Here is a 23,486-nt window from a genome sequence, read left to right as displayed (position 1 = left end):
AATTGCGCTAATTTTTTTCACGAGTGTCGACCATGTAAGAATGCATCCACACACCAAATATTTTTGTTCGGAATCTAATACTTTTGAGAATAGCTCTCATGGCGTAAAAGTGATGCATGTGAAAAAGTTCGAATCGCTGATGTATTTATTTATAGTTCGGCCTGAAGTCATCATTTTTTATGCAATTGCGCCAATTTTTTTCATGAGGGTCAACCATGTAAGAATGCATCCACACACCAAATATTTTTGTTAGAAAATTAAAACTTTTGAGAATAGCTCTCATGGCGTAAAAGTGATGCATGTGAAAAAGTTCGAATCGGTCATGTATTTATAGTTCGGCCTCAAGTCATGAATGTTTATGCAATTGCGCCAATTTTTTTCAAGAGGGTCGACCATGTAAGAATGCATCCACACACTAAATATTTTTGTTCTGAAACTAATACTTTTGAGAATAGCTCTCATGGCGTAAAAGTCATGCATGTGAAAAAGTTCGAATCGCTCATGTATTTATTTATTGTTCGGCCTCAAGTCATGATTTTTGATGCAATTGCGCCAATTTTTTTCATGAGGGTCGACCATGTAAGAATGCATCCACACACCAACTATTTTTGTTCTGAAACTAATACTTTTGAGAATAGCTCTCATGGCGTAAAGTTGATGCATGTGAAAAAGTTCGATTCGCTGATGTATTTATTGTTCGGCCTCAAGTCATGAATTTTTATGCAAATGCGCCAATTTTTTTCATGAGGGTCGACCATGTAAAATGCATCCACACACCAAATATTTTTGTTCTGAAACTAATACTTTTGAGAATAGCTCTCATGGCGTAAAAGTCATGCATGTGAAAAAGTTCGAATCGCTGATGTATTTATTTATAGTTCGGCCTCAAGTCATGACTTTTGATGCAATTGCGCCAATTGTTTTCACGAGGGTCGACCATGTAAGAATGCATCCACACACCAAATATTTTTGTTCTGAAACTAATACTTTTGAGAATAGCTCTCATGGCGTAAAAGTGATGCATGTGAAAAAGTTCGAATCGCTGATGTATTTATAGTTCGGCTTTAAGTCATGAATTGTTATGCAATTGCGCCTATTGTCTACAAGAGGGTCGACCATGTAAGAATGCATCCACACACCAAATATTTTTGTTCTGAAACTAATACTTTTGAGAATAGCTCTCATGGCGTAAAAGTCATGCATGTGAAAAAGTTCGAATCGCTGATGTATTTATTTATTGTTCGGCCTCAAGTCATCATTTTTGATGCAATTGCGCCAATTTTTTTCATGAGGGTCGACCATGTAAGAATGCATCCACACACCAAATATGTTTGTTCGGAAATTAATACTTTTGAGAATAGCTCTCATGGCGTAAAAGTCATGCATGTGAAAAAGTTCGATTCGCTGATGTATTTATAGTTCGGCTTTAAGTCATGAATTGTTATGCAATTGCGCCTATTGTCTACAAGAGGGTCGACCATGTAAGAATGCATCCACACACCAAATATTTTTGTTCTGAAACTAATACTTTTGAGAATAGCTCTCATGGCGTAAAAGTCATGCATGTGAAAAAGTTCGAATCGCTGATGTATTTATTTATTGTTCGGCCTCAAGTCATCATTTTTGATGCAATTGCGCCAATTTTTTTTTATGAGGGTCGACCATGTAAGAATGCATCCACACACCAAATATTTTTGTTAGAAAATTAAAACTTTTGAGAATAGCTCTCATGGCGTAAAAGTGATGCATGTGAAAAAGTTCGAATCGCTGATGTATTTATAGTTCGGCCTCAAGTCATGAATGTTTATGCAATTGCGCCAATTTTTTTCAAGAGGGTCGACCATGTAAGAATGCATCCACACACCAAATATTTTTGTTCTGAATCTAATACTTTTGAGAATAGCTCTCATGGCGTAAAAGTCATGCATGTGAAAAAGTTCGAATCGCTCATGTATTTATAGTTCGGCCTCAAGTCATGAATGTTTATGCAATTGCGCCAATTGTTTTCACGAGGGTCGACCATGTAAGAATGCATCCACACACCAAATATTTTTGTTCGGAAACTAATACTTTTGAGAATAGCTCTCATGGCGTAAAAGTCATGCATGTGAAAAAGTTCGAATCGCTGATGTATTTATTTTTAATTTTGGCCTCAAGTCATGATTTTTTATGCAAATGCGCCAATTTTTTTCACGAGGGTCGACCATGTAAGAATGCATCCACACACTAAATATTTTTGTTCTGAAACTAATACTTTTGAGAATAGCTCTCATGGCGTAAAAGTCATGCATGTGAAAAAGTTCGAATCGCTCATGTATTTATTTATTGTTCGGCCTCAAGTCATGATTTTTGATGCAATTGCGCCAATTTTTTTCACGAGGGTCGACCATGTAAGAATGCATCCACACACTAAATATTTTTGTTCTGAAACTAATACTTTTGAGAATAGCTCTCATGGCGTAAAAGTCATGCATGTGAAAAAGTTCGATTCGCTCATGTATTTATAGTTCGGCTTTAAGTCATGAATTATTATGCAATTGCGCTAATTTTTTTCACGAGGGTCGACCATGTAAGAATGCATCCACACACCAAATATTTTTGTTCTGAAACTAATACTTTTGAGAATAGCTCTCATGGCGTAAAAGTCATGCATGTGAAAAAGTTCGAATCGCTGATGTATTTATAGTTCGGCCTCAAGTCATGAATGTTTATGCAATTGCGCTAATTTTTTTCACGAGTGTCGACCATGTAAGAATGCATCCACACACCAAATATTTTTGTTCGGAATCTAATACTTTTGAGAATAGCTCTCATGGCGTAAAAGTGATGCATGTGAAAAAGTTCGAATCGCTGATGTATTTATTTATAGTTCGGCCTGAAGTCATCATTTTTTATGCAATTGCGCCAATTTTTTTCATGAGGGTCAACCATGTAAGAATGCATCCACACACCAAATATTTTTGTTAGAAAATTAAAACTTTTGAGAATAGCTCTCATGGCGTAAAAGTGATGCATGTGAAAAAGTTCGAATCGGTCATGTATTTATAGTTCGGCCTCAAGTCATGAATGTTTATGCAATTGCGCCAATTTTTTTCAAGAGGGTCGACCATGTAAGAATGCATCCACACACTAAATATTTTTGTTCTGAAACTAATACTTTTGAGAATAGCTCTCATGGCGTAAAAGTCATGCATGTGAAAAAGTTCGAATCGCTCATGTATTTATTTATTGTTCGGCCTCAAGTCATGATTTTTGATGCAATTGCGCCAATTTTTTTCATGAGGGTCGACCATGTAAGAATGCATCCACACACCAACTATTTTTGTTCTGAAACTAATACTTTTGAGAATAGCTCTCATGGCGTAAAGTTGATGCATGTGAAAAAGTTCGATTCGCTGATGTATTTATTGTTCGGCCTCAAGTCATGAATTTTTATGCAAATGCGCCAATTTTTTTCATGAGGGTCGACCATGTAAAATGCATCCACACACCAAATATTTTTGTTCTGAAACTAATACTTTTGAGAATAGCTCTCATGGCGTAAAAGTCATGCATGTGAAAAAGTTCGAATCGCTGATGTATTTATTTATAGTTCGGCCTCAAGTCATGACTTTTGATGCAATTGCGCCAATTGTTTTCACGAGGGTCGACCATGTAAGAATGCATCCACACACCAAATATTTTTGTTCTGAAACTAATACTTTTGAGAATAGCTCTCATGGCGTAAAAGTGATGCATGTGAAAAAGTTCGAATCGCTGATGTATTTATAGTTCGGCTTTAAGTCATGAATTGTTATGCAATTGCGCCTATTGTCTACAAGAGGGTCGACCATGTAAGAATGCATCCACACACCAAATATTTTTGTTCTGAAACTAATACTTTTGAGAATAGCTCTCATGGCGTAAAAGTCATGCATGTGAAAAAGTTCGAATCGCTGATGTATTTATTTATTGTTCGGCCTCAAGTCATCATTTTTGATGCAATTGCGCCAATTTTTTTCATGAGGGTCGACCATGTAAGAATGCATCCACACACCAAATATGTTTGTTCGGAAATTAATACTTTTGAGAATAGCTCTCATGGCGTAAAAGTCATGCATGTGAAAAAGTTCGATTCGCTGATGTATTTATAGTTCGGCTTTAAGTCATGAATTGTTATGCAATTGCGCCTATTGTCTACAAGAGGGTCGACCATGTAAGAATGCATCCACACACCAAATATTTTTGTTCTGAAACTAATACTTTTGAGAATAGCTCTCATGGCGTAAAAGTCATGCATGTGAAAAAGTTCGAATCGCTGATGTATTTATTTATTGTTCGGCCTCAAGTCATCATTTTTGATGCAATTGCGCCAATTTTTTTTTATGAGGGTCGACCATGTAAGAATGCATCCACACACCAAATATTTTTGTTAGAAAATTAAAACTTTTGAGAATAGCTCTCATGGCGTAAAAGTGATGCATGTGAAAAAGTTCGAATCGCTGATGTATTTATAGTTCGGCCTCAAGTCATGAATGTTTATGCAATTGCGCCAATTTTTTTCAAGAGGGTCGACCATGTAAGAATGCATCCACACACCAAATATTTTTGTTCTGAATCTAATACTTTTGAGAATAGCTCTCATGGCGTAAAAGTGATGCATGTGAAAAAGTTCGAATCGCTCATGTATTTATAGTTCGGCCTCAAGTCATGAATGTTTATGCAATTGCGCCAATTGTTTTCACGAGGGTCGACCATGTAAGAATGCATCCACACACCAAATATTTTTGTTCGGAAACTAATACTTTTGAGAATAGCTCTCATGGCGTAAAAGTCATGCATGTGAAAAAGTTCGAATCGCTGATGTATTTATTTTTAATTTTGGCCTCAAGTCATGATTTTTTATGCAAATGCGCCAATTTTTTTCACGAGGGTCGACCATGTAAGAATGCATCCACACACTAAATATTTTTGTTCTGAAACTAATACTTTTGAGAATAGCTCTCATGGCGTAAAAGTCATGCATGTGAAAAAGTTCGAATCGCTGATGTATTTATTTATTGTTCGGCCTCAAGTCATGATTTTTGATGCAATTGCGCCAATTTTTTTCATGAGGGTCGACCATGTAAGAATGCATCCACACACCAAATATTTTTGTTCTGAAACTAATACTTTTGAGAATAGCTCTCATGGCGTAAAAGTCATGCATGTGAAAAAGTTCGATTCGCTCATGTATTTATAGTTCGGCTTTAAGTCATGAATTATTATGCAATTGCGCTAATTTTTTTCACGAGGGTCGACCATGTAAGAATGCATCCACACACCAAATATTTTTGTTCTGAAACTAATACTTTTGAGAATAGCTCTCATGGCGTAAAAGTCATGCATGTGAAAAAGTTCGAATCGCTGATGTATTTATAGTTCGGCTTTAAGTGATGAATTTTTATGCAATTGCGCCAATTTTTTTCATGAGGGTCGACCATGTACGAATGCATCCACACACCAAATATTTTTGTTCTGAAACTAATACTTTTGAAAATAGCTCTCATGGCGTAAAAGTGATGCATGTGAAAAAGTTCGAATCGCTGATGTATTTATTTATTGTTCGGCCTCAAGTCATCATTTTTGATGCAATTGCGCAAATTTTTTTTTATGAGGGTCGACCACGTAAGAATGCATCCACACACCAAATATGTTTGTTCGGAAATTAAAACTTTTGAGAATAGCTCTCATGGCGTAAAAGTGATGCATGTGAAAAAGTTCGAATCGCTGATGTATTTATAGTTCGGCCTCAAGTCATGAATGTTTATGCAATTGCGCCAATTTTTTTCAAGAGGGTCGACCATGTAAGAATGCATCCACACACTAAATATTTTTGTTCTGAATCTAATACTTTTGAGAATAGCTCTCATGGCGTAAAGTTGATGCATGTGAAAAAGTTCGAATCGCTCATGTATTTATAGCTCAGCTTCAAGTCATGAATTTTGATGCAATTGCGCCAAATTTTTTTCATGAGGGTCGACCATGTAAGAATGCATCCACACACCAAATATTTTTGTTCTGAAACTAATACTTTTGAGAATAGCTCTCATGCCGTAAAGTTGATGCATGTGAAAAAGTTCGAATCGCTCATGTATATATTGTTCGGCCTCAAGTCATGAATTTTTATGCAAATGCGCCAATTTTTTTCATGAGGGTCGACCATGTAAAATGCATCCACACACCAAATATTTTTGTTCTGAAACTAATACTTTTGAGAATAGCTCTCATGGCGTAAAAGTCATGCATGTGAAAAAGTTCGAATCGCTGATGTTTTTATTTATAGTTCGGCCTCAAGTCATGATTTTTGATGCAATTGCGCCAATTGTTTTCACGAGGGTCGACCATGTAAGAATGCATCCACACACCAAATATTTTTGTTCTGAAACTAATACTTTTGAGAATAGCTCTCATGGCGTAAAAGTCATGCATGTGAAAAAGTTCGAATCGCTGATGTATTTATAGTTCGGCTTTAAGTCATGAATTGTTATGCAATTGCGCCAATTTTTTTCATGAGGGTCGACCATGTAAGAATGCATCCACACACCAAATATTTTTGTTCTGAATCTAATACTTTTGAGAATAGCTCTCATGGCGTAAAAGTGATGCATGTGAAAAAGTTCGAATCGCTCATGTATTTATAGTTCGGCCTCAAGTCATGAATGTTTATGCAATTGCGCCAATTTTTTTCAAGAGGGTCGACCATGTAAGAATGCATCCACACACTAAATATTTTTGTTCTGAATCTAATACTTTTGAGAATAGCTCTCATGGCGTAAAGTTGATGCATGTGAAAAAGTTCGAATCGCTCATGTATTTATAGCTCAGCTTCAAGTCATGAATTTTGATGCAATTGCGCCAAATTTTTTTCATGAGGGTCGACCATGTAAGAATGCATCCACACACCAAATATTTTTGTTCTGAAACTAATACTTTTGAGAATAGCTCTCATGCCGTAAAGTTGATGCATGTGAAAAAGTTCGAATCGCTCATGTATATATTGTTCGGCCTCAAGTCATGAATTTTTATGCAAATGCGCCAATTTTTTTCATGAGGGTCGACCATGTAAAATGCATCCACACACCAAATATTTTTGTTCTGAAACTAATACTTTTGAGAATAGCTCTCATGGCGTAAAAGTCATGCATGTGAAAAAGTTCGAATCGCTGATGTTTTTATTTATAGTTCGGCCTCAAGTCATGATTTTTGATGCAATTGCGCCAATTGTTTTCACGAGGGTCGACCATGTAAGAATGCATCCACACACCAAATATTTTTGTTCTGAAACTAATACTTTTGAGAATAGCTCTCATGGCGTAAAAGTCATGCATGTGAAAAAGTTCGAATCGCTGATGTATTTATAGTTCGGCTTTAAGTCATGAATTGTTATGCAATTGCGCCAATTTTTTTCATGAGGGTCGACCATGTAAGAATGCATCCACACACCAAATATTTTTGTTCGGAATCTAATACTTTTGAGAATAGCTCTCATGGCGTAAAAGTCATGTATGTGAAAAAGTTCGAATCGCTGATGTATTTATTTATTGTTCGGCCTCAAGTCATCATTTTTGATGCAATTGCGCCAATTTTTTTCATGAGGGTCGACCATGTAAGAATGCATCCACACACCAAATATGTTTGTTCGGAAATTAATACTTTTGAGAATAGCTCTCATGGCGTAAAAGTGATGCATGTGAAAAAGTTCGATTCGCTGATGTATTTATTGTTCGGCTTTAAGTCATGAATTATTATGCAATTGCGCCTATTGTCTAAAAGAGGGTCGACCATGTAAGAATGCATCCACACACCAAATATTTTTGTTCTGAAACTAATACTTTTGAGAATAGCTCTCATGGCGTAAAAGTCATGCATGTGAAAAAGTTCGATTCGCTGATGTATTTATTTATTGCTCGGCCTCAAGTCATGATTTTTGATGCAATTGCGCCAATTTTTTTTATAAGGGTCGACCATGTAAGAATGCATCCACACACCAAATATTTTTGTTAGAAAATTAAAACTTTTGAGAATAGCTCTCATGGCGTAAAAGTGATGCATGTGAAAAAGTTCGAATCGCTGATGTATTTATAGTTCGGCCTCAAGTCATGAATGTTTATGCAATTGCGCCAATTTTTTTCACGAGGGTCGACCATGTAAGAATGCATCCACACACCAAATATTTTTGTTCTGAAACTAATACTTTTGAGAATAGCTCTCATGGCGTAAAAGTGATGCATGTGAAAAAGTTCGAATCGCTGATGTATTTATAGTTCGGCTTTAAGTCATGAATGTTTATGCAATTGCGCCAATTTTTTCAAGATGGTCGACCATGTAAGAATGCATCCACACACCAAATATTTTTGTTCTGAAACTAATACTTTTGAGAATAGCTCTCATGGCGTAAAAGTGATGCATGTGAAAAAGTTCGAATCGCTGATGTATTTATTTATAGTTCGGCCTCAAGTCATGATTTTTTATGCAATTGCGCCAATTGTTTTCACGAGGGTCGACCATGTAAGAATGCATCCACACACTAAATATTTTTGTTCTGAAACTAATACTTTTGAAAATAGCTCTCATGGCGTAAAAGTCATGCATGTGAAAAAGTTCGAATCGCTGATGTATTTATTTATTGTTCGGCCTCAAGTCATCATTTTTGATGCAATTGCGCCAATTTTTTTCATGAGGGTCGACCATGTAAGAATGCATCCACACGCCAAATATTTTTGTTCTGAAACTAATACTTTTGAGAATAGCTCTCATGGCGTAAAAGTCATGCATGTGAAAAAGTTCGATTCGCTCATGTATTTATAGTTCGGCTTTAAGTCATGAATTATTATGCAATTGCGCTAATTTTTTTCACGAGGGTCGACCATGTAAGAATGCATCCACACACCAAATATTTTTGTTCTGAAACTAATGCTTTTGAAAATAGCTCTCATGGCGTAAAAGTCATGCATGTGAAAAAGTTCGAATCGCTGATGTATTTATTTATTGTTCGGCCTCAAGTCATGAATGTTTATGCAATTGCGCCAATTGTTTTCAAGATGGTCGACCATGTAAGAATGCATCCACACACCAAATATTTTTGTTCTGAAACTAATACTTTTGAGAATAGCTCTCATGGCGTAAAAGTCATGCATGTGAAAAAGTTCGAATCGCTGATGTATTTATTTATAGTTCGGCCTCAAGTCATGATTTGTTATGCAATTGCGCCAATTGTTTTCACGAGGGTCGACCATGTAAGAATGCATCCACACACTAAATATTTTTGTTCTGAAACTAATACTTTTGAGAATAGCTCTCATGGCGTAAAAGTCATGCATGTGAAAAAGTTCGAATCGCTGATGTATTTATTTATTGTTCGGCTTCAAGTTATGATTTTTGATGCAATTGCGCCAATTTTTTTCATGAGGGTCGACCATGTAAGAATGCATCCACACACCAAATATTTTTGTTCTGAAACTAATACTTTTGAAAATAGCTCTCATGGCGTAAAAGTCATCCATGTGAAAAAGTTCGAATCGCTGATGTATTTATTTATAGTTCGGCCTCAAGTCATGAATGTTTATGCAATTGCGCCAATTTTCTTCAAGAGGGTCGACCATGTAAGAATGCATCCACACACTAAATATTTTTGTTCTGAATCTAATACTTTTGAGAATAGCTCTCATGGCGTAAAGTTGATGCATGTGAAAAAGTTCGAATCGCTCATGTATTTATAGCTCAGCCTCAAGTCATGAATTTTGATGCAATTGCGCCAAATTTTTTTCATGAGGGTCGACCATGTAAGAATGCATCCACACACCAAATATTTTTGTTCTGAAACTAATACTTTTGAGAATAGCTCTCATGGCGTAAAGTTGATGCATCTGAAAAAGTTCGAATTTCCTTCATGTATTTATTGTTCGGCCTCAAGTCATGAATTTTTATGCAATTGCGCCAATTTTTTTCACGAGGGTCGACCATGTAAAAATGCATCCACACACCAAATATTTTTGTTCTGAAACTAATACTTTTGAGAATAGCTCTCATGGCGTAAAAGTCATGCATGTGAAAAAGTTCGAATCGCTGATGTATTTATTTATTGTTCGGCCTCAAGTCATGATTTTTGATGCAATTGCGCCAATTTTTTTCATGAGGGTCGACCATGTAAGAATGCATCCACACACCAAATATTTTTGTTCTGAAACTAATACTTTTGAGAATAGCTCTCATGGCGTAAAAGTCATCCATGTGAAAAAGTTCGAATCGCTGATGTATTTATAGTTCGGCTTTAAGTGATGAATTTTTATGCAATTGCGCCAATTTTTTCCATGAGGGTGGACCATGTAAGAATGCATCCACACACTAAATATTTTTGTTCTGAAACTAATACTTTTGAAAATAGCTCTCATGGCGTAAAAGTCATGCATGTGAAAAAGTTCGAATCGCTGATGTATTTATTTATAGTTCGGCCTCAAGTCATGAATGTTTATGCAATTGCGCCAATTTTCTTCAAGAGGGTCGACCATGTAAGAATGCATCCACACACCAAATATTTTTCTTAGAAAATTAAAACTTTTGAGAATAGCTCTCATGGCGTAAAAGTGATGCATGTGAAAAAGTTCGAATCGCTGATGTATTTATAGTTCGGCCTCAAGTCATGAATGTTTATGCAATTGCGCCAATTTTTTTCACGAGGGTCGACCATGTAAGAATGCATCCACACACCAAATATTTTTGTTCTGAAACTAATACTTTTGAGAATAGCTCTCATGGCGTAAAAGTGATGCATGTGAAAAAGTTCGAATCGCTGATGTATTTATTTATAGTTCGGCCTCAAGTCATGATTTTTTATGCAATTGCGCCAATTGTTTTCACGAGGGTCGACCATGTAAGAATGCATCCACACACTAAATATTTTTGTTCTGAAACTAATACTTTTGAAAATAGCTCTCATGGCGTAAAAGTCATGCATGTGAAAAAGTTCGAATCGCTGATGTATTTATTTATTGTTCGGCCTCAAGTCATCATTTTTGATGCAATTGCGCCAATTTTTTTCATGAGGGTCGACCATGTAAGAATGCATCCACACGCCAAATATTTTTGTTCTGAAACTAATACTTTTGAGAATAGCTCTCATGGCGTAAAAGTCATGCATGTGAAAAAGTTCGATTCGCTCATGTATTTATAGTTCGGCTTTAAGTCATGAATTATTATGCAATTGCGCTAATTTTTTTCACGAGGGTCGACCATGTAAGAATGCATCCACACACCAAATATTTTTGTTCTGAAACTAATACTTTTGAGAATAGCTCTCATGGCGTAAAAGTCATGCATGTGAAAAAGTTCGAATCGCTGATGTATTTATAGTTCGGCTTTAAGTCATGAATTTTTATGCAATTGCGCCAATTTTTTTCATGAGGGTCGACCATGTAAGAATGCATCCACACACCAAATATTTTTGTTCTGAAACTAATGCTTTTGAAAATAGCTCTCATGGCGTAAAAGTCATGCATGTGAAAAAGTTCGAATCGCTGATGTATTTATTTATTGTTCGGCCTCAAGTCATGAATGTTTATGCAATTGCGCCAATTGTTTTCAAGATGGTCGACCATGTAAGAATGCATCCACACACCAAATATTTTTGTTCTGAAACTAATACTTTTGAGAATAGCTCTCATGGCGTAAAAGTCATGCATGTGAAAAAGTTCGAATCGCTGATGTATTTATTTATAGTTCGGCCTCAAGTCATGATTTGTTATGCAATTGCGCCAATTGTTTTCACGAGGGTCGACCATGTAAGAATGCATCCACACACTAAATATTTTTGTTCTGAAACTAATACTTTTGAGAATAGCTCTCATGGCGTAAAAGTCATGCATGTGAAAAAGTTCGAATCGCTGATGTATTTATTTATTGTTCGGCTTCAAGTCATGATTTTTGATGCAATTGCGCCAATTTTTTTCACGAGGGTCGACCATGTAAGAATGCATCCACACACCAAATATTTTTGTTCTGAAACTAATACTTTTGAGAATAGCTCTCATGGCGTAAAAGTCATGCATGTGAAAAAGTTCGATTCGCTGATGTATTTATAGTTCGGCTTTAAGTCATGAATTATTATGCAATTGCGCTAAATTTTTTCACGAGGGTCGACCATGTAAGAATGCATCCACACACCACATATTTTTGTTCTGAAACTTATACTTTTGAGAATAGCTCTCATGGCGTAAAAGTCATCCATGTGAAAAAGTTCGAATCGCTGATGTATTTATAGTTCGGCTTTAAGTGATGAATTTTTATGCAATTGCGCCAATTTTTTCCATGAGGGTCGACCATGTAAGAATGCATCCACACACTAAATATTTTTGTTCTGAAACTAATACTTTTGAAAATAGCTCTCATGGCGTAAAAGTCATGCATGTGAAAAAGTTCGAATCGCTGATGTATTTATTTATAGTTCGGCCTCAAGTCATGAATGTTTATGCAATTGCGCCAATTTTCTTCAAGAGGGTCGACCATGTAAGAATGCATCCACACACTAAATATTTTTGTTCTGAATCTAATACTTTTGAGAATAGCTCTCATGGCGTAAAGTTGATGCATGTGAAAAAGTTCGAATCGCTCATGTATTTATAGCTCAGCCTCAAGTCATGAATTTTGATGCAATTGCGCCAAATTTTTTTCATGAGGGTCGACCATGTAAGAATGCATCCACACACCAAATATTTTTGTTCTGAAACTAATACTTTTGAGAATAGCTCTCATGGCGTAAAGTTGATGCATCTGAAAAAGTTCGAATTTCCTTCATGTATTTATTGTTCGGCCTCAAGTCATGAATTTTTATGCAATTGCGCCAATTTTTTTCACGAGGGTCGACCATGTAAAAATGCATCCACACACCAAATATTTTTGTTCTGAAACTAATACTTTTGAGAATAGCTCTCATGGCGTAAAAGTCATGCATGTGAAAAAGTTCGAATCGCTGATGTATTTATTTATTGTTCGGCCTCAAGTCATGATTTTTGATGCAATTGCGCCAATTTTTTTCATGAGGGTCGACCATGTAAGAATGCATCCACACACCAAATATTTTTGTTCTAAAATTAAGACTTTTGAGAATAGCTCTCATGGCGTAAAAGTCATTCATGTGAAAAAGTTCGAATCGCTGATGTATTTATAGTTCGGCTTTAACTCATGAATTATTATGCAATTGCGCCAATTTTTTTCAAGATGGTCGACCATGTAAGAATGCATCCACACACCAAATATTTTTGTTCTGAAACTAATACTTTTGAGAATAGCTCTCATGGCGTAAAAGTCATGCATGTGAAAAAGTTCGATTCGCTGATGTATTTATAGTTCGGCTTTAAGTCATGAATTTTGATGCAATTGCGCCAATTTTTTTCATGAGGGTCGACCATGTAAGAATGCATCCACACACCAAATATTTTTGTTCGGAAACTAATACTTTTGAGAATAGCTCTCATGGCGTAAAGTTGATGCATGTGAAAAAGTTCGAATCGCTCATGTATTTATAGCTCAGCCTCAAGTCATGAATTTTTATGCAATTGCGCCAAATTTTTATCATGAGGGTCGACCATGTAAGAATGCATCCACACACCAAATATTTTTGTTCTGAAACTAATACTTTTGAGAATAGCTCTCATGGCGTAAAGTTGATGCATGTGAAAAAGTTCGAATCGCTCATGTATTTATAGTTCGGCCTCAAGTCATGAATTGTTATGCAAATGCGCCAATTGTTTTCACGAGGGTTAACCACGTAAGAATGCATCCACACACCAAATATTTTTGTTCTGAAACTAATACTTTTGAGAATAGCTCTCATGGCGTAAAAGTCATGCATGTGAAAAAGTTCGAATCGCTGATGTATTTATAGTTCGGCTTTAAGTCATGAATTTTCATGCAATTGCGCCAATTTTTTTGATGAGGGTCGACCATGTAAGAATGCATCCACACACCAAATATTTTTGTTCTGAAACTAATACTTTTGAGAATAGCTCTCATGGCGTAAAAGTGATGCATGTGAAAAAGTTCGAATCGCTGATGTATTTATTTATAGTTCGGCCTCAAGTCATGATTTTTTTATGCAATTGCGCCAATTGTTTTCAAGAGGGTCGACCATGTAAGAATGCATCCACACACCAAATATTTTTGTTCTGAATCTAATACTTTTGAGAATAGCTCTCATGGCGTAAAAGTGATGCATGTGAAAAAGTTCGATTCGCTGATGTATTTATAGTTCGGCTTTAAGTCATGAATTATTATGCAATTGCGCCAATTTTTTTCAAGATGGTCGACCATGTAAGAATGCATCCGCACACCAAATATGTTTGTTCTGAAACTAATACTTTTGAGAATAGCTCTCATGGCGTAAAAGTCATGCATGTGAAAAAGTTCGAATCGCTGATGTATTTATTTATAGTTCGGCTTCAAGTCATGATTTTTTTATGCAATTGCGCCAATTTTTTTCACGAGGGTCGACCATGTAAGAATGCATCCACACACCAAATATTTTTGTTCTGAAACTAATACTTTTGAGAATAGCTCTCATGGCGTAAAAGTCATGCATGTGAAAAAGTTCGAATCGCTGATGTATTTATAGTTCGGCTTTAAGTCATGAATTTTTATGCAATTGCGCCAATTTTTTTTATGAAGGTCAACCATGTAAGAATGCATCCACACACTAAATATTTTTGTTCTGAAATTAATACTTTTGAGAATAGCTCTCATGGCGTAAAAGTCATGCATGTGAAAAAGTTCGAATCGCCGATGTATTTATTTATTGTTCGGCATCAAGTCATGATTTGTTATGCAATTGCGCCAATTTTTTTCATGATGGTCGACCATGTAAGAATGCATCCACACACCAAATATTTTTGTTCGAAAACTAAAATTTTTGAGAATAGCTCTCATGGCGTAAAAGTCATGCATGTGAAAAAGTTCGAATCGCTGATGTATTTATTTATTGTTCGGCCTCAAGTCATCATTTTTGATGCAATTGCGCCAATTTTTTTCATGAGGGTCGACCATGTAAGAATGCATCCACACACCAAATATGTTTGTTCGGAAATTAATACTTTTGAGAATAGCTCTCATGGCGTAAAAGTCATGCATGTGAAAAAGTTCGATTCGCTGATGTATTTATAATTCGGCTTTAAGTCGTGAGTTATTATGCAATTGCGCCAATTTTTTTCAAGATGGTCGACCATGTAAGAATGCATCCACACACCAAATATTTTTGTTCTGAAACTAATACTTTTGAGAATAGCTCTCATGGCGTAAAAGTCATGCATGTGAAAAAGTTCGAATCGCTCATGTATTTATAGTTCGGCCTCAAGTCATGAATTTTTATGCAATTGCGCCAATTTTTTTCAAGAGGGTCGACCATGTAAGAATGCATCCACACACCAAATATTTTTGTTCTGAATCTAATACTTTTGAGAATGGCTCTCATGGCGTAAAAGTCATGCATGTGAAAAAGTTCGAATCGCTGATGTATTTATTTATTGTTCGGCCTCAAGTCATGATGTTTGATGCAATTGCGCCAATTTTTTTCATGAGGGTCGACCATGTAAGAATGCATCCACACACCAAATATGTTTGTTCGGAAATTAATACTTTTGAGAATAGCTCTCATGGCGTAAAAGTGATGCATGTGAAAAAGTTCGAATCGCTGATGTATTTATAGTTCGGCCTCAAGTCATGAATGTTTATGCAATTGCGCCAATTGTTTTCATGAGGGTCGACCATGTAAGAATGCATCCACACACCAAATATTTTTGTTCGGAAATTAATACTTTTGAGAATAGCTCTCATGGCGTAAAAGTCATGCATGTGAAAAAGTTCGATTCGCTGATGTATTTATAGTTCGGCTTTAACTCATGAATTATTATGCAATTGCGCCAATTTTTTTCAAGATGGTCTACCATGTAAGAATGCATCCACACACCAAATATTTTTGTTCTGAAACTAATACTTTTGAGAATAGCTCTCATGGCGTAAAAGTCATGCATGTGAAAAAGTTCGATTCGCTGATGTATTTATAGTTCGGCTTTAAGTCATGATATATTATGCAATTGCGCCACTTTTTTTCAAGATAGTCGACCATGTAAGAATGCATCCACACACCAAATATTTTTGTTCTGAAACTAATACTTTTGAGAATAGCTCTCATGGCGTAAAAGTCATGCATGTGAAAAAGTTCGAATCGCTGATGTATTTATAGTTCGGCCTCAAGTCATGAATGTTTATGAAATTGCGCCAATTTTTTTAACGAGGGTCGACCATGTAAGAATGCATCCACACACTAAATATTTTTGTTCTGAAACTAATACTTTTGAGAATAGCTCTCATGGCGTAAAAGTCATGCATGTGAAAAAGTTCGAATCGCTGATGTATTTATAGTTCAGCTTTAAGTCATGAACTTTTATGCAATTGCGCCAATTTTTTTCAAGATAGTCGACCATGTAAGAATGCATCCACACACCAAATATTTTTGTTCTGAAACTAATACTTTTGAGAATAGCTCTCATGGCGTAAAGTTGATGCATGTGAAAAAGTTCGAATCGCTCATGTATTTATAGCTCAGCCTCAAGTCATGAATTTTTATGCAATTGCGCCAATTTTTTTTTATGAGGGTCGACCATGTAAGAATGCATCCACACCCCAAATATTTTTGTTCGGAAACTAATACTTTTGGGAATAGCTCTCATGGCGTAAAAGTCATGCATGTGAAAAAGTTCGAATCGCTGATGTATTTATAGTTCGGCCTCAAGTCATGAATTTTTATGCAATTGCGCCAATTTTTTTTATGTCGGTCGACCATGTAAGAATGCATCCACACACCAAATAATTTTGTTCGGAAACTAAAGCTTTTGGGAATAGCTCTCATGGCGTAAAAGTCATGCATGTGAAAAAGTTCGAATCGCTGATGTATTTATAGTTCGGCCTCAAGTCATGAATTTTTATGCAATTGCGCCAATTGTTTTTATGTCGGTCGACGATGTAAGAATGCATCCACACACCAAATATTTTTGTTCGGAAACTAATACTTTTGAGAATAGCTCTCATGGCGTAAAAGTCATTCATGTGAAAAAGTTCGAATCGCTCATGTATTTACAGTTCGGCCTCAAGTCATGAATTTTTATGCAATTGCGCCAATATTTTTCATGTCGGTCGACCATGTAAGAATGCATCCACACACCAAACATTTTTGTTCGGAAACTAATACTTTTGAGAATAGCTCTCATGGCGTAAAAGTCATGCATGTGAAAAAGTTCGAATCGCTGATGTATTTATAGTTCGGCCTCAAGTCATGAATTTTTACGCAATTGCGCCAATTTTTTTTATGTCGGTCGACCATGTAAGAATGCATCCACACACCAAATATTTTTGTTCGGAAACTAAGGCTTTTGGGAATAGCTCTCATGGCATAAAAGTCATGCATGTGAAAAGTTCGAATCGCTGATGTATTTATAGTTCGGCCTCAAGTCATGAATTTTTATGCAATTGCGCCAATTTTTTTCATGAGGATCGACCATGTAAGAATGCATCCACACACCAAATATGTTTGTTCGGAAATTAATACTTTTGAGAATAGCTCTCATGGCGTAAAAGTCATGCATGTGAAAAAGTTCGAATCGCTGATGTATTTATAGTTCGGCCTCAAGTCATGAATTTTTATGCAATTGCGCCAATTTTTTTCATGAGGGTCGACCATGTAAGAATGCATCCACACACCAAATATTTTTGTTCTGAAACTAATACTTTTGAGAATAGCTCTCATGGCGTAAAAGTCATGCATGTGAAAAAGTTCGATTCACTGATGTATTTATAGTTCGGCTTTAAGTCATGATATATTATGCAATTGCGCCACTTTTTTTCAAGATAGTCGACCATGTAAGAATGCATCCACACACCAAATATTTTTGTTCTGAAACTAATACTTTTGAGAATAGCTCTCATGGCGTAAAAGTCATGCATGTGAAAAAGTTCGAATCGCTGATGTATTTATAGTTCGGCCTCAAGTCATGAATGTTTATGAAATTGCGCCAATTTTTTTAACGAGGGTCGACCATGTAAGAATGCATCCACACACTAAATATTTTTGTTCTGAAACTAATACTTTTGAGAATAGCTCTCATGGCGTAAAAGTCATGCATGTGAAAAAGTTCGAATCGCTGATGTATTTATAGTTCAGCTTTAAGTCATGAACTTTTATGCAATTGCGCCAATTTTTTTCATGAGGGTCGACCATGTAAGAATGCATCCACACACCAAATATTTTTGTTCTGAAACTAATACTTTTGAGAATAGCTCTCATGGCGTAAAGTTGATGCATGTGAAAAAGTTCGAATCGCTCATGTATTTATAGCTCAGCCTCAAGTCATGAATTTTTATGCAATTGCGCCAATTTTTTTTTATGAGGGTCGACCATGTAAGAATGCATCCACACCCCAAATATTTTTGTTCGGAAACTAATACTTTTGGGAATAGCTCTCATGGCGTAAAAGTGATGCATGTGAAAAAGTTCGAATCGCTGATGTATTTATAGTTCGGCCTCAAGTCATGAATTTTTATGCAATTGCGCCAATTTTTTTTATGTCGGTCGACCATGTAAGAATGCATCCACACACCAAATAATTTTGTTCGGAAACTAAAGCTTTTGGGAATAGCTCTCATGGCGTAAAAGTCATGCATGTGAAAAAGTTCGAATCGCTGATGTATTTATAGTTCGGCCTCAAGTCATGAATTTTTATGCAATTGCGCCAATTGTTTTTATGTCGGTCGACGATGTAAGAATGCATCCACACACCAAATATTTTTGTTCGGAAACTAATACTTTTGAGAATAGCTCTCATGGCGTAAAAGTCATTCATGTGAAAAAGTTCGAATCGCTCATGTATTTACAGTTCGGCCTCAAGTCATGAATTTTTATGCAATTGCGCCAATATTTTTCATGTCGGTCGACCATGTAAGAATGCATCCACACACCAAACATTTTTGTTCGGAAACTAATACTTTTGAGAATAGCTCTCATGGCGTAAAAGTCATGCATGTGAAAAAGTTCGAATCGCTGATGTATTTATAGTTCGGCCTCAAGTCATGAATTTTTATGCAATTGCGCCAATTTTTTTTATGTCGGTCGACCATGTAAGAATGCATCCACACACCAAATATTTTTGTTCGGAAACTAAGGCTTTTGGGAATAGCTCTCATGGCATAAAAGTCATGCATGTGAAAAGTTCGAATCGCTGATGTATTTATAGTTCGGCCTCAAGTCATGAATTTTTATGCAATTGCGCCAATTTTTTTCATGAGGATCGACCATGTAAGAATGCATCCACACACCAAATATTTTTGTTCGGAAACTAATACTTTTGAGAATAGCTCTCATGGCGTAAAAGTCATGCATGTGAAAAAGTTCGAATCGCTGATGTATTTATAGTTCGGCCTCAAGTCATGAATTTTTATGCAATTGCGCCAATTTTTTTCATGAGGGTCGACCATGTAAGAATGCATCCACACACCAAATATTTTTGTTCTGAAACTAATACTTTTGAGAATAGCTCTCATGGCGTAAAAGTCATGCATGTGAAAAAGTTCGATTCGCTGATGTATTTATAGTTCGGCTTTAAGTCATGATATATTATGCAATTGCGCCAATTTTTTTCAAGATAGTCGACCATGTAAGAATGCATCCACACACCAAATATTTTTGTTCTGAAACTAATACTTTTGAGAATAGCTCTCATGGCGTAAAAGTCATGCATGTGAAAAAGTTCGAATCGCTGATGTATTTATAGTTCGGCCTCAAGTCATGAATGTTTATGAAATTGCGCCAATTTTTTTAACGAGGGTCGACCATGTAAGAATGCATCCACACACTAAATATTTTTGTTCTGAAACTAATACTTTTGAGAATAGCTCTCATGGCGTAAAAGTCATGCATGTGAAAAAGTTCGAATCGCTGATGTATTTATAGTTCAGCTTTAAGTCATGAACTTTTATGCAATTGCGCCAATTTTTTTCATGAGGGTCGACCATGTAAGAATGCATCCACACACCAAATATTTTTGTTCGGAAACTAATACTTTTGAGAATAGCTCTCATGGCGTAAAGTTGATGCATGTGAAAAAGTTCGAATCGCTCATGTATTTATAGCTCAGCCTCAAGTCATGAATTTTTATGCAATTGCGCCAATTTTTTTTTATGAGGGTCGACCATGTAAGAATGCATCCACACCCCAAATATTTTTGTTCGGAAACTAATACTTTTGGGAATAGCTCTCATGGCGTAAAAGTCATGCATGTGAAAAAGTTCGAATCGCTGATGTATTTATAGTTCGGCCTCAAGTCATGAATTTTTATGCAATTGCGCCAATTTTTTTTATGTCGGTCGACCATGTAAGAATGCATCCACACACCAAATAATTTTGTTCGGAAACTAAAGCTTTTGGGAATAGCTCTCATGGCGTAAAAGTCATGCATGTGAAAAAGTTCGAATCGCTGATGTATTTATAGTTCGGCCTCAAGTCATGAATTTTTATGCAATTGCGCCAATTGTTTTTATGTCGGTCGACGATGTAAGAATGCATCCACACACCAAATATTTTTGTTCGGAAACTAATACTTTTGAGAATAGCTCTCATGGCGTAAAAGTCATTCATGTGAAAAAGTTCGAATCGCTCATGTATTTACAGTTCGGCCTCAAGTCATGAATTTTTATGCAATTGCGCCAATATTTTTCATGTCGGTCGACCATGTAAGAATGCATCCACACACCAAACATTTTTGTTCGGAAACTAATACTTTTGAGAATAGCTCTCATGGCGTAAAAGTCATGCATGTGAAAAAGTTCGAATCGCTGATGTATTTATAGTTCGGCCTCAAGTCATGAATTTTTATGCAATTGCGCCAATTTTTTTTATGTCGGTCGACCATGTAAGAATGCATCCACACACCAAATATTTTTGTTCGGAAACTAAGGCTTTTGGGAATAGCTCTCATGGCATAAAAGTCATGCATGTGAAAAGTTCGAATCGCTGATGTATTTATAGTTCGGCCTCAAGTCATGAATTTTTATGCAATTGCGCCAATTTTTTTCATGAGGATCGACCATGTAAGAATGCATCCACACACCAAATATTTTTGTTCGGAAACTAATACTTTTGGGAATAGCTCTCATGGCGTAAAAGTCATGCATGTGAAAAAGTTCGAATCGCTGATGTATTTATAGTTCGGCCTCAAGTCATGAATTTTTATGCAATTGCGCCAATTTTTTTCATGAGGGTCGACCATGTAAGAATGCATCCACACACCAAATATTTTTGTTCTGAAACTAATACTTTTGAGAATAGCTCTCATGGCGTAAAAGTCATGCATGTGAAAAAGTTCGATTCGCTGATGTATTTATAGTTCGGCTTTAAGTCATGATATATTATGCAATTGCGCCACTTTTTTTCAAGATAGTCGACCATGTAAGAATGCATCCACACACCAAATATTTTTGTTCTGAAACTAATACTTTTGAGAATAGCTCTCATGGCGTAAAAGTCATGCATGTGAAAAAGTTCGAATCGCTGATGTATTTATAGTTCGGCCTCAAGTCATGAATGTTTATGAAATTGCGCCAATTTTTTTAACGAGGCTCGACCATGTAAGAATGCATCCACACACTAAATATTTTTGTTCTGAAACTAATACTTTTGAGAATAGCTCTCATGGCGTAAAAGTCATGCATGTGAAAAAGTTCGAATCGCTGATGTATTTATAGTTGAGCTTTAAGTCATGAACTTTTATGCAATTGCGCCAATTTTTTTCATGAGGGTCGACCATGTAAGAATGCATCCACACACCAAATATTTTTGTTCTGAAACTAATACTTTTGAGAATAGCTCTCATGGCGTAAAGTTGATGCATGTGAAAAAGTTCGAATCGCTCATGTATTTATAGCTCAGCCTCAAGTCATGAATTTTTATGCAATTGCGCCAATTTTTTTTATGAGGGTCGACCATGTAAGAATGCATCCACACCCCAAATATTTTTGTTCGGAAACTAATACTTTTGGGAATAGCTCTCATGGCGTAAAAGTCATGCATGTGAAAAAGTTCGAATCGCTGATGTATTTATAGTTCGGCCTCAAGTCATGAATTTTTATGCAATTGCGCCAATTTTTTTTATGTCGGTCGACCATGTAAGAATGCATCCACACACCAAATAATTTTGTTCGGAAACTAAAGCTTTTGGGAATAGCTCTCATGGCGTAAAAGTCATGCATGTGAAAAAGTTCGAATCGCTGATGTATTTATAGTTCGGCCTCAAGTCATGAATTTTTATGCAATTGCGCCAATTGTTTTTATGTCGGTCGACGATGTAAGAATGCATCCACACACCAAATATTTTTGTTCGGAAACTAATACTTTTGAGAATAGCTCTCATGGCGTAAAAGTCATTCATGTGAAAAAGTTCGAATCGCTCATGTATTTACAGTTCGGCCTCAAGTCATGAATTTTTATGCAATTGCGCCAATATTTTTCATGTCGGTCGACCATGTAAGAATGCATCCACACACCAAACATTTTTGTTCGGAAACTAATACTTTTGAGAATAGCTCTCATGGCGTAAAAGTCATGCATGTGAAAAAGTTCGAATCGCTGATGTATTTATAGTTCGGCCTCAAGTCATGAATTTTTATGCAATTGCGCCAATTTTTTTTATGTCGGTCGACCATGTAAGAATGCATCCACACACCAAATATTTTTGTTCGGAAACTAAGGCTTTTGGGAATAGCTCTCATGGCATAAAAGTCATGCATGTGAAAAGTTCGAATCGCTGATGTATTTATAGTTCGGCCTCAAGTCATGAATTTTTATGCAATTGCGCCAATTTTTTTCATGAGGATCGACCATGTAAGAATGCATCCACACACCAACTATTTTTGTTCGGAAACTAATACTTTTGAGAATAGCTCTCATGGCGTAAAAGTCATGCATGTGAAAAAGTTCGAATCGCTGATGTATTTATAGTTCGGCCTCAAGTCATGAATTTTTATGCAATTGCGCCAATTTTTTTTATGTCGGTCGACCATGTAAGAATGCATCCACACACCAAATATTTTTGTTCGGAAACTAAGGCTTTTGGGAATAGCTCTCATGGCATAAAAGTCATGCATGTGAAAAGTTCGAATCGCTGATGTATTTATAGTTCGGCCTCAAGTCATGAATTTTTATGCAATTGCGCCAATTTTTTTCATGAGGGTCGACCATGTAAGAATGCATCCACACACCAAATATTTTTGTTCTGAAACTAATACTTTTGAGAATAGCTCTCATGGCGTAAAAGTCATGCATGTGAAAAAGTTCGATTCGCTGATGTATTTATAGTTCGGCTTTAAGTCATGATATATTATGCAATTGCGCCACTTTTTTTCAAGATAGTCGACCATGTAAGAATGCATCCACA

Source organism: Haliotis rufescens, unplaced genomic scaffold, assembly GCF_023055435.1.
Source record: "Haliotis rufescens isolate VD_foot unplaced genomic scaffold, xgHalRufe1.0.p SCAF_10, whole genome shotgun sequence".
In the NCBI taxonomy this organism is placed as follows: Eukaryota; Metazoa; Mollusca; class Gastropoda; order Lepetellida; family Haliotidae; genus Haliotis; species Haliotis rufescens.
The sequence above is the reverse complement of the archived record's forward strand: the minus strand, read 5'-3'. Positions refer to the sequence as shown.